The sequence below is a fragment of the Anneissia japonica genome, unplaced genomic scaffold (genome assembly GCF_011630105.1).
Source record: "Anneissia japonica isolate Jap-2015-1 unplaced genomic scaffold, ASM1163010v1 scaffold287998_len430063_cov162, whole genome shotgun sequence".
NCBI lineage: Eukaryota > Metazoa > Echinodermata > Crinoidea > Comatulida > Comatulidae > Anneissia > Anneissia japonica.
The window spans coordinates 158707-172356 of NW_022695675.1; the positions used below are offsets into that span (position 1 = coordinate 158707).

The 13650-nt window shown below is 35.1% G+C and overlaps 1 long non-coding RNA gene across 1 annotated transcript in view; it reads right to left on the reverse strand.

Moving 5' to 3' along the window:
• The window catches only part of LOC117101503, a 17855-nt gene extending 16559 nt beyond the window's left edge, over nt 1-1296 (reverse strand). Inside the window, exon 1 of the long non-coding RNA XR_004444288.1 lies at nt 989-1296. This is a non-coding gene — a long non-coding RNA (uncharacterized LOC117101503). The remainder of the gene's footprint in view (nt 1-988) is intronic.
• Nucleotides 1297-13650: the final 12354 nt, after the last annotated feature.

Consider the following 13650-nt stretch of genomic DNA (forward strand, 5'->3'; position numbering starts at 1 on the left):
ATGATTTATGTATATATATATATATATATATAATATATATATACTAATATACGTAAGTGTAGATATTGATTAAACGTTTAAGCATAAACCACAGAGATACATATTAATAGGAATGCATAGCATCAACTTTAATCATTATTGAATCACACATCTGCTAATGCTGAATTCCATCGGCCTAATCCTAGCACAGATTCAAAAATTCAAATGTAATAATAATAATAATAATAATAATAATAATAATAATAATAATAATAATAATAATAATAATAATAACATTGATGGGTTAATACAGCTAGTTCTGTCTCAAATGTTTCTACGAGAGATATTATTTAAGATATTATTCATAATCATGACAACCTCTATTGAAAAAAAAATACGCAGTTCGTTGAGAAGGACGAATATATATTTTAAATATTTTTCCCTATAAAGAAGATCGTAATTTTATCAGATTTTTAAAGAGCAAAACGCGACTCTTGTCAATCCGCGAAGGTTTGATATCAATTGCGTGTGGACGGTCGCTGATGAGTTCTTCGATCGGAGGACGCGTCTCGTCACTAGCAATACATCAAATACACATACTCACACACTCAGTACAATTGTCATAAAATATGTACGAGGTATAGGTAGGGGTATTCCTTTAACTAATGAATATATAATTGCTTTTAAGTTTGTTTATATCAACGATCCACGATCGATCGCCTGTGTAACACTTTCACGTTAGTAATTCCTATTCGTGTACACATTTTTTTTTTAAATTTTAAATAAATGTGAATGCAGTTTTTTAGATTATGATTTCCTCTCGATTATTGTTATTATTTGTCGAAAGGCAATATAAAATTGAAACGAATGAACGATTTGACCTAAAATTGTGACTTGCATTAATACTCCGATTAATACATCGTTTCTGTGACCAATAGAGCTGACACATGCAACTTTTTCAGCAAATTCTATAATAAAATGCATTAAAAATGTAATGTATAAAACTTACCGATGATGGGTTCATGCAGTGCCTTCGCATGAAGTCTTGCGTGCGATCATGGCGGTGGTGAATTTGCGCGTATTTTGGCGTCGTCGTTAAGCCTGGGTGAAGCGTATGCATCGCAATATGGTCCTTTGGGTTCAGCATCTCAGACGCTGAAGAAACGCGTCGAAGACACAAGGTAAAATGGTCGATTTAGGGCACGATAAAAAATATTTCCTCCAAACAGTTTACTCTTATTTCGATGAGGTAAATATACGTTGAACCCCTTTTGGAAACAGTTCGATAGATCTGTATAGGCAAAGGCACCTGGTCAGTTCTCATATATTCATTAGGAACCTGTTACACGCATGCGCACTTCTGTCTCCACTTTAAAGTGACAAGAGCACAGCTTACTTGCGATAACATAGTGAATGGCCAATCATCGATCGGCTTTAAATTGCTAAGTTGCAAACGAACCAATCAGGTGACAAGGAAAGTTGCTAGTATTTACACGCGCTGGTCTGGCTTCCCTAAGAAAGCTTCCTTCGACCAAATTCACGTAGAATAAAATGTTTCGCATTGTGTAGCAATGTATATGATTAATAACTATGAAAAAATGAAATAATTTCACCACAGCACACAATACAAACATTATTACAAAATATAAACCTGGTAATCACTTTAAGTTTTTAATCAGGTTAAGTTATATTTTCAAAGCCAATTTAATTTCGTAAAACGATTTAATATTATTAATATATCAAGGCCTAATTTAATCAGCCATTATTATCATTATATTTGAATTCGTATGTAGTAGAGCATTAAACCCATAAATTAAACTGGAGGATCGTGACGGATGGTTACTGTAGAACAGGTTCACGAAATTAGTCTGGCTAATTAACCATCTTAAATCCAATTAATTATAGAAGTGTACACATCTCATAACAGTTGTAGACTTTATAGATGTAGACCATACTAGTGGATAGGCCTACAACATTTTTGCAGTGGTAGCTTAGGCCTACAGTAGGGTGGTCGCCAACGGTCATCGGCCAACGCGATTGAGAACGTAGCGCGATGAGGCACACGCGCAACGCATCATTTTTAATTACGATCCGCTCAGACTGACTCCGACAGTCAGCAGACGACGTCTCGTCGTCAAGCGCTTGCACCTAGCGGAGTTGGAATTGTAGGCCTAAGCCGTACGACAGCAGTACAAACAATTAAACAATTCAAATATAGAATTAAATTTTGAAGTTTGTTTAGCTCATGACAGGCAGTATATTTTTTAATTATTTGTGAACTTAAGAGTCAATTTCTTTAATGATCAGATGTACTTCCCTTTACAGACGTACTACAATGTAGAGAAATAGGTCGCTGACGGTAGGCCGACGAGAAATTCGGCCACAACGCATCGAAGCGCGCGGTGGATCGTGAGCGCTGAAAGATTCGTCGATCGTCGGCCTGTACAGTCAGCCTTGTGTTCGCAGAGCAAGCGTCGTTTGCTGAGTACACGGTCAGTCTGCTTTGAACTCCTGCTAATTTCCAATGTATATCAATTTGCGATGACCAACCTTGTCACATAGCACGGATGAAATCATAAATACTAATCAATCAATAACAACTGCATTAAAATTACTTATATTAATGTGACATCTTCTCTACTGTGCTTCTGTTGATATTTCACTTTTCTCACGAAATATTTGAAATGTAAATTCGGTATTGTTTTGTTATTAATAATAAATTCTGCCTTTGAAAAAAGAGTAAAAATAGATATAGAATGTTTACTCTACCGTGAATTGCGTTTGAAAATTTTTAAATTATTGTAATTCTTTTCAATTTATTTAAAAAACAAAGAACTTATATTGTCAAATAGGTCCTATATAATAAATGAAAATTGTCCTTTGAAACACAATAAAAATATATTAAATTAAATTAAAAAGTTGGTGCTTAGTATTCCCACTCACTTATTATCTTTCATATAGTCGGCATTTAACAAAGTAAATTTTATTTATTGTAATCCGTTTTTTTTTAAATTATTTTTTTAAATTTTTAATGTGCGTATTTCTTTTCATCACTCTGCCGTCACGTCTCGATGTCGTCTTTTCGCACTCCGTTAAGCAGTCGCCGCGGCACATGGAGTTCGTAGGCATCATGTGCATCCGGTGGGCTGTTCGTGGCTAGCATCATGATAAAAAGAATAAAGCACATTTTTACCTAGGGATACAAAGGCGCTCCTATAATAATACATTTAAAATAAATAAGTAATGAGAAAAGGATAATGCTGTAGTATGAAAGTAGGAAAATATAATTTTCGGCGAATTTTATTTTCAAAGTCCCGTTAGGGCTTGGGCTAACAATTTCATGCGTGGCTTCTGTATTGTTCTTCGAACTATACAAGTACTGTAACTTATAAATGATGATAGTGATGATTAACTTATATCACTTACCATTTAAAATTTATAGCGAGTAACTATTGCTTAATAAATCATATAATACGTATCTGTTTGTGTAAGGGATTGCCTCCTGATATTTGTAGGCCTACTTTAAATGTACTGATTTTTATAGCGCATACATCTCCACCAAGATCTCAACTCAAGTCTATTTACGTTTACAAATAAACGTCTCGAATAAAATTCAATATTTGTATCGTTAGGATTAGTATTAATATTTGCTATATAATATTTTCTTTTCCTTTCTTTTCATTTTTTCCCTAACTATTTCTTTGTAGAAACTACATAATGGAATAGAATAGAAATTTCGAGTTTCGGCGTGACCTATTTACGTTTACAAATAAACGTCTCGAATGAAATTCAATACTTGTATCGTTAGGATTAGTATTAATATTTGCATAATCTTTATTGTTTCTCCATCTTTTTACGTTGGTGGGTCTTCCTCAGCATTCATAGAGTTCAATGTAGAAGGGTGTTCCGCGCTATTCAATGATTTATTGTTTAGGCCTAGGTGAATGTCCTGATAACGTTTAACATAGGCAATGTATCTTTACTGCAGGCTGTTAAATTTAAACTTTGTTGATTTTCTCGGAAAATATATATTTAGTCTAAACAGGATATTTAACATTTTACTGTTTGTAAATGTTCGTTCGTTTATAGGCAGGCGGATAAAAACCATACCGGTTTACACAGTACTTCCTCAACAGACCAGCCACCGTTTATCAACTTTAATTGGCATGTCAGAACAAATGGTTCCAGGGGTCCAAAAACCATTTTTGGACCGGACAATGTTTGCATGGCAGCCCTACAACAGCTTACTTGCTATACGTCAATATATCCCATTAATCTCTTACTATTATCAACTTTTTAACTCTAAGCGATCAAGCTGGTGATAGTTGAAACTGAGAATGATTCGTGCTCCAATGTTAGAACATTAATTTTCCAAACATACACGTTTGTTATAAAAAAAAAAGATTGATTTGTTTTTAAACGTGTCACCAAAAACGGGACAACATTGTGTGGAGCTTTGTGTTCAAATGCTCCACGATGTTTTTACAGTGCATACATTGTATTTCAAAATAATAAGACTGGTCGCAGAATTGATACAACATTATGGTCTAATTTGACGACAAAAATGACCTAATCATTGTAAAGGGTTGTGGATTAGTTTCTTTTTAGGGGTGCAAGAATGTGTGGAGTAAAATTGCATGCAAACACCTGTCTGGAACAAGTGCAAGACTACACATAATTCAATTCAATTTAACATTTATTTCGAACATTCATTGTCCATATTAAGAATAAAGAAAACGAATACCGTGCAAAGTAATGTTGAACAGATATGTGTAAGAAAGAGGTGGAATTAATATAACCACCTATCTGCTCATGCCATAGCACCAAATGCATATATTCAGCATGACTGAGTTTCACTCTCGAAATATCTTTGCGTCATTGAGTCTATTCATCTTTTAAATTCCTTTAAAAAAAAACAAGATAAAATAAGACGACGTCACAGCTTATAACTGCATGACGGGAAATCTTAAAAATCAACTAGCCCTTAATTATATTCAAGTTCATCCGGTCATGTAACATAACTTTGTAAATGCAAAATATCAAAATAGACTCGTATACAAGGAATAGGAAATGACAAATGAGGGACTAATAATGTGTTTTATTCTGCGCGTAAAAAGAACGATCAAACTGGCCATGCAATCTAATAAATGTTGTATTTCGCGCCATTATCGTTGCTGAATGTTTTTTCGCGCGTTTTTTTTTTCTTATTTGATTACTTACTGTGGGTTACTTACTTAAAAACACGATTGATTCCAATTCAACAAATGTTATTATTGCGTCATGCTTTGTATTATCTATAAATATATTAAAATGAATATATAATAAATTAATTAATTAAAGTAAGCCTATTTATTACATATAATTAAATATTTAGATTTATCGTCATCATCATCGATGATTGATGATGATGACGATGATGATGGTGTCACGATGACGATGACGATGAATGACGATAAATGATGAGAATGATTATAATAATAATAATATTAATGTTACACTTGTATAGCGTATAATGCACAAAAAAAAAATCAGTCCCTGACGCAATCGGGAAGGTTCCCCGATTCGACCGATCAATCACCATTAGTCATAAGCCTTGTTTCCATAAAATCGCTACACCGTCGCTTATTGTTTTCGGTGCAATCGTTGTTCTGCGTAGCAATCCCCGACGCAATTCGGAAGGCTCCCCAACCTGACCGACCAATCAGCATCACCGAAAGCTGCCGGCGACAGCGTGTAGCAATTGTATGGAAACCAAGCTTCACTGAAAGCTCTCGGCAATAGAGTGTAGCGATTGTATGAAAACCAAGCAATGAAAATAAGTATATTTGCCTATGAAAAAAGAAAACATGATCTTGAGTTACTTCATTTGTATTAGAGCCAAAGACATATGTGCACTAAATTCGATTCCCCATATGGGGAAAGAAAAATAGTACATAGGTCTATTTGAATAGACCATGTCAAACCTTTATTGAATCAGCACATGAACATAATATGATAAGGCCTACCATCATTGGTATCTCATTATCATTACCCTGACTAGATTCATTAAGCTCATGAATTAATTATTACGATGTTTCATCATCGATCTTTTCTACATTAATTCCATCTCTTTTCTTCTTAATATTAATTTCATAACGAATTTTTACAATATTTGTATATACGTTTCTATCATTGAGATTCAGGCATTATCAATAGAATATAATCCATGAAATACCCATTAGCTGATAGGCAACGATTTCAAATTAGAAAGCAGAAGAGAGCCGCACTTACTGGCCGTTAATGATGCTTTATCAAACGCTACATGATATTAGTCGGAGTTAGCGGAGCGTGAGATACAGTGCTATCCCGTATATAGGAGTTAATATCATAATTGAAAAAATGAAGAATTGCCCGTCGTAATGTCAACAATGTGTTGAATCGCTCACCGATCGGTTAATTGCTACCTCAAAAATGACACGATTCTTGTTGACAAATAAGTCACCGTTCGCTCGTCGCCGGAAATAAGTGACTAAGAGTAGAAGTTTGGAAGACCAATGAGCATGTGCGAGCGCACTATCTCACACAACAGGTGCGCAATGTAGGCCCACGCGGATGGCTATTGAGAAACCGAATTTGGAGTCTCGGTTTTCCTCGAAGACCTTTGGTATTGATTGTCCATCTCGTTGTCAAGTTTGATAAGTAATTAATTAGATATGTTGTGCCAATCTAATTAATGATTATTTTTAAAGATTTCTCTTTAAGTTATTAATTATTGATAGTGACGAAAGCCAAAATAATGAAATCAGAAGACGAGTAAGTGCTGCAGTGGAAGGGGGTGACTGGGTAAAAGCCGGAATAAACAAAATTCAGAGATTTCTCGTTTCAAATTTCCGAATTTTGAGGAGTGTTGTAATAAAGTGAGACAAATCCTACTTCTACAAATTTTCTCTGAGGGATAGAAAGAAAGGATTAATGGATGTGTGTTGGTTGGGTGACTAACTGACTGACTGAATGAATAAATGAATGAATGAATGAATAAATGAATGAATGAATGAATGAATAAATGAATGAATGAATAAATGAATGAATGAATGAATGAATGAATAATTGAATGAATGAATGAATGAATGAATGAATGAATGAATGAATGAATGTATAAATGAGTGAACGAATGAATGAATGAATATATAAATGAGTGAACGAATGATAGGATAGGTGGATGGATGGATGGATGAAAGAATGGATTGTTTGGTGGATGGATTAATGGAGGAATGGACAAATGGACCAAGAATCAATAAATGTATGGATAGATGGTTGAATGAAGGAAGAAACGAAGGAACGAATGAATTAAAAATGGACGAAAGAAAGGACGACCAAACGAATGTACTTCCTACAGTTATATAAAAATATTATATACCGGTAAGTCGCTAAAAGACTCATATTCCTTAAACCACATCCGTTTTTATGTTATACATTTTTAGTCCATAACGCACCCAACAGCAAATAGTTAGCCAATTATGCTAAGCTTTATACGCATCAGACTCTTTCTGAGTGCCAGGGAGTGGAGTTCTTTTTCGGAGTGAGAAACTGTCCTGCTGTTATGCAGAACCCTACGATTGGAAGGCAAGCATCTTAACCACCAAGATACACAATTCCACTTACTTACATTTAATATAAGTTTATTGTCTCATTTGCCCTTCGGACATACATTTCTATTGTTCGTTATGTTTCATGAACTACCTGCTATGCACGCATGACTTGGAGCAATGTCTTAAAATCTACGACAAAACTTAATTAACGTTGTCTCCCTAAGGCCACCATGTTTACACTATGCGCTACTTGGAGTTCACGTAATATGGATGAGATCAGCCTAATATAGTAATGATAATAATATTATTAAAAAAATAATAATAATAAAAAAATAACAATGAAAATAATAATTATCAATGTTATAGTACTGATGAAACACCAACGGTAATAGTATTAAAATATTAATCAATATCATAGATTTATGGAATGCCCAAAGAACATACCACCGCCAGTCCCAACTCGGAGGAGGGAGAACTAGATGCAACACTCAAAAAACTAATGTCGATGTAGATCTCGCCAGGCAGCGACCACACCCTTCCACGGCTAATGCAGATCGCACCAGGCCAGGTAGCGACCGCAAACGTCTACGGCTAATGCATATCGCACCAGGCCGGGTAGCGACCGCACCCGGCAACCGTTGATGCAGAACGCGATGCAGCTGCCACCTGCAGATGCGCCAGGTAACGGCACTGAGAATAATTTTATTCCTTCATGGTAACGGCAATCTACCGTTAATACAGATCGCCTCAGGTAGGGGGCCACACCCAGTCAGCGCTGATGCAGATTTCACAGTATCGGCCAGATCTAGGGCCAGAAACAGGGGCCAGATTTATCAAACTAAAAATCAGCTTAAATTCGTCTTAAGTCCATTTTTTTGCTTAAGTCAAATTTATCGATATTGCTTAGCTTAAAAATTGCTTAAAATTAGGAAGTCAATTGTACGGAAGCGCCATCTAAGACAATTTTTAAGTCAAGATTTTGCTAAGATGGTTTAATAAATCAGTTTAAGATATTTATTAGGGACATCTTAACTTTTTTGAGCTAAGAATGATAAATTCCGGACCTGGCCCCGATTGGCGAAGATAGTGGAACTAGTTGCCAAACCCAACAACCGTTGATGCACTCACGGTAGCGACCACATTAGTCAACGCTGATGCAAAATGAGGAAGCACCACTCGGCCATTGATGATTGCAGGTCGCAACAGATCAGTCACATCCAGTCACCGTTCATGCAGATTACGTCAGGTAGCGACCACGCACAGTCAATGTTGACGTAGATCGCGCCAGGTACCGACCACACCCAACAACCGCTTTAAGTAATGTAATACTGTAATGTAGTAATACTGACCAGGACCTGTAGTACTGACCAGGACTAGGAGCGAAAAAAAAAGAAAAGTAAGAAACAAAAGATTGAGTTAAAAATATGATAAAAGAGGAAGAAATCAACAGTATGGGGCCCATTCACAGAGGGTGAAGGGGATGAAACAGCTTCAACATCGATCTTTTCCCCGTGGGCAATTGTTGGTATCTATTCGATATAAGTTATCGATACCAAACGTTCACTTATGTGTTGAACTTATTCTCTTCAGGTATCACTGCCTTCTATCGATTTACCAATAAGTGGCCTTCGACACAATAACAGTCGCATTGTCACCAGTGGTTGCGGATAACATAGACCTAATGCATTTTTAATGTATATTGAAAGTTAGTCTGTATGATCTACTTACACGTTGAAACTGGTTTTATGTTATTTGGTATTTCCGATTGCGGAACTCGAATAAAGGTTAAAGGTTATTCATTTATATTGCGCAAAATACGTCTCTATGCGGATAACAAGTGAGCAGATGTAACTGGGGAAAACAAAAAATCCATAATAATAGATTACAACTTGATTTATTTAATAATATGATAAATATGATTTTCAAGATGATGATGATAATAACGATGATGAAGATGATGATAATAGTAATCGAAACAGATAACAATGATGAAGATTTTATTATTGTAGGGATAATCATGTAAAAATAATAACAGAAACAGTAACAGCAAAAATTATACAGTAATAACACACAATCATAATATAATCATCGATAGCAATTAATAATAAAACAAAAACACTATTGTGTATCCCTTTAATATTAAATTTTTGTAAATTAAGCCTACATATTAATTCATTTATAATTTTATTATTAATCATTATTACGCCCTATCATTTATTAAATTATTACCATAATTATCATTATTATTATTATAGGCCTAGTAATAATAGTAATTATTATAATAACAATATTATTATTATTATTATTATTATTACTATTATTATTATTGTTATTATTATTATTAATATTATTATTATTAATGTTAGGACAATTATTATTAATAATACTTTTAAAAGTATTCTTATTTACATATATCTTCATTGATTTTTACTAAATGTATGAACCTATTGTATTCTAATATAAAACCGACAGTAGGCCAATCGAACGCTTGAACTTCATAGTCATTCTAACAGTAATCAATTAGGTACATTAAAACGAATCGAATATCGATACAGTGTATAGAATAAAAAGGCAACTTCACGGACTATAGTGTATCTGTTTAGTTACCGCTCGATTAGTTAGCCTGAGTTAATAATACGTCGCCGCTAATGAATTGCGCACGTGTCGGGCACAATCCAACGGACTCCCTTCTTGAAAGCAATATTTCGGAATGTTTAAACATAAGCCTACAAGTTTACATTTGTGACACTCATAGTGTCGTATTCAGAAAAAGGCTTAAGGCCTATTGACTCAATATATCGGATGGAAGACCGGGGTACTGTACATCGATTTAGAAATTTGAATGATTTCCCCACTGCTCTTCATGTTTGACAACCAACAAGTCCCGGTCGCTGTAAAGTAGATTTTTTGCTATTAAAAGCAGGCTCTGGAGGTAAAAGAAAAACTGGGGAAAAGGTGTACAAATTATGGTTACGTCCCTTTTGCCAATTTTTTTTAATATTCAAAAATCTCATTAAGCATTACCCAGTTTCTTGTCTAATATACTTTTTGCGTCTTCGAATTACATAGTTGGACTACATATCAAAATCTATTTTTCTCCGGAGCCTGGCCTTAAGTGTAGGCTACTCTTCGTCGGGCAACAGTCAGCCGACGACGTAATCCCACATAAAATTGGGCGCACGCTGTGTGGTTGTCAATAATGATCGGATAGGATCCGGAGCGACCGATCGGCCGACAGGCGCAGTCCCAGCGAGCCGACAGACGCAACGACACAGCGACAGACTGATAACGATTGTAGTCTTTAGACTGGCCAACGTATACTGACCGGCCAGTGGGACCAGATCGAGAATCGGCCAACAGACGGGCACAACGACGGACAAAGAAATAAGCACGAAACTTCGAATAAATCAAAGTAAATATTAATTAATGTAACCGTCTACAAGATAATAACATGAAAAGGACATTAAGTTTTTTCTTCTTAGTTATATTAGTGAAATAACACGTGCAGTTTGAAGTAGGCTTATCTGGTACCAACCCCTACTCTATTAAACTCGTATAGAGTTACACATAGTCTTCGTTACTCACGCGACACATAAACTATCATAACAAACCGCCACGAGCAAGTACCACGCGACCACTATTATGTCTAATTTTATGCTAGGATTCAGACAGAGAAAGCAATATTGTTTCGATTGTGCTTGAGTAAACGTAAAACAATGCGACGGATGGATGTTTGGCACGCGTATAAGAGAAATTAACTCAAACAGTGGACTTCAATTGCATAAGTCCCTAATCACACGTGGCCAAAAATAAACTACTTTATTCAAAATAGACAAAGCGAGACAAGTGGAATAGAAATTGAGCCCCTTTTCTGTAAAGCAACTTCTTAGTAACTCACTGACTGAGGATATAACGGTCTCGCAGCGTGCCACAATATTGTAATCTATGCGCTATTGTTCGTCGTATTTTACGTTTGGCTGCGCGTGTAAAGTACTCTCGGTGGCGTAGAACCACGCAGCTGCGAGTAGACAATCCGTAAGCAAACACGGCAAACTGCGATTTCAGAGCAAGGCTTGTTCGATCGGAAGGAGCTTCTTTAAATGTACAATAAAAACATATTTCGCGATCGATTCTGAAAGATGCTAGCCTAGGCTATAGCAATATCAACATCAGACGGGCACTGTAAGTCGTACAGCTGCCGCGAGTACACGGGGTTTTAACATTATAGTGAAAGTCAATTTGCTGAGAGAGACACTACGTACGTAAACACACATTACTTCAAATAGTTGGCTAATTAGCTAAATTTACCCCCGTGACGATAACAGTAACGAAACTGCCACCGCCGTGATTGAAGGGTGTTTATTGGGAAAGACACTTTTTTACCTACTTTATATTCATATATCTAATAAAATTGACAGTTTTATAATTGACTATGAATTTTATAACTACTTATCGTATGCATTCATATAACGAATTCAAAAATTTCGTCACACATTCTAAGATTCACATCGACTATAATTTTAAATACGATTGACATTCGAACGCACAGTGTGTGCATTCCAATAGCCCATTTTCAGAATACAACGTCAATAATTTTGCTCCTTTGTGGAAACCCATGCTACTTTTCGTTTAATTAAAGAAGGGAAATTATTTTATATGGATAATATGGATTAAAAATAAATTCTTACAAAAAACGTCAATTAAAACATTGAATTTGTAACCTAAGAAAGATTAATTACTTGATACACTGAATGTGCTGAAATTCTGAAAAAAAAAATCAACAATTCAATTAAAAAATAAATTGAAATGATCATTTAAAAGAATGAAATAAATTATCATCTTAAAAGCATTCACAAATTGAAACATTGCATTTTCACTTACTTACTACGAACATTTGAATACCAGTATGTTAACGGGCATGTACATCACTAATATTTGACGCTCACATAAGAAGTATTTTGAACGGCAAGCAGGATCTTCAAAGAGACACTGTACTTATATTTATTAATATAGGCCTATTAGAAATGTCGCAAGTAAAAAAATAAACTGTGAATCGTCTTGCAGTAATAGTTTGTTATTATTACCATTTTTCCTTGTCCGAAAACGCCATCAGCGTTTCTCAATGCATTTTAATCATCAACGCGTCACCAGCATTCCAATTCACGTTACGTTGCTGTAACGCGTAGTGTTACGTAGATAGTTAACCTACTAATTTTCGTTATCAATGATTATTGAGAATTACGTATGCAGATAGGTGTACGCGTGCGTGAGCAATACCATTATGATTTACACAAAACTGAGAAATTTACCAATTCAGTTGCTACATTTGTTTCCACCCATGGACTATATAATTGTTTTTATAACATTTCTAAATCTCAGTGAAATGAAATCTCTTTGGGAGAAAAACAGACAACGTTAGATCAACAGACTAGCTATCTGTCCGAATAATTCTTTTCTAACCTATTGACGATAAACCGCATGCAAAATTCATAACGGACATTTACGGAATGAATAAACACTATTTAATTTTACATGACCATATTGTGTTAACTAATCTCTCTATTCCATTAAAGTAATGTTACCTCGCGTTAGCATTTATTCGGGCTGTTTCTGTACGTTAAACGTTCAAACAGATTTAATGTAGTGTATCTGCGTAGCCAATGTCTTTATGCTTCTTCATGAAAATAACATTTTATAGATTCGCGATTCTTGCTTCTTGGGTGTTTCTTTTAACGCGTTATAAATATTGCGTGTTCTTTGTCTACCAGGGAGCTAAATGGGGGTGCCGCGAAGTGTATACGTCAAAAAGCGTGATGAACAAATGGAAAATAAATCAACTTTTAGTGTATCCTAACTAAAATTTGCTATTAAATTCATTTTTTATCAATCATACATCTTTCACACAGTATCCAATGGTATTCTTCGTTTTAGTGATTGTCGGTTGCATATACTTTATTTTGTTGTGCGTACTTTCTCCCTGGGTTATACGCGTCCGTCTCTACCAATCACTCCATTCAATCGATCAATCAATCAATCAATCTATCAATCAATCTAGCATTCAATCATTAATTTAGTCAGTCAGCAGACATAACGTAAGTCAATC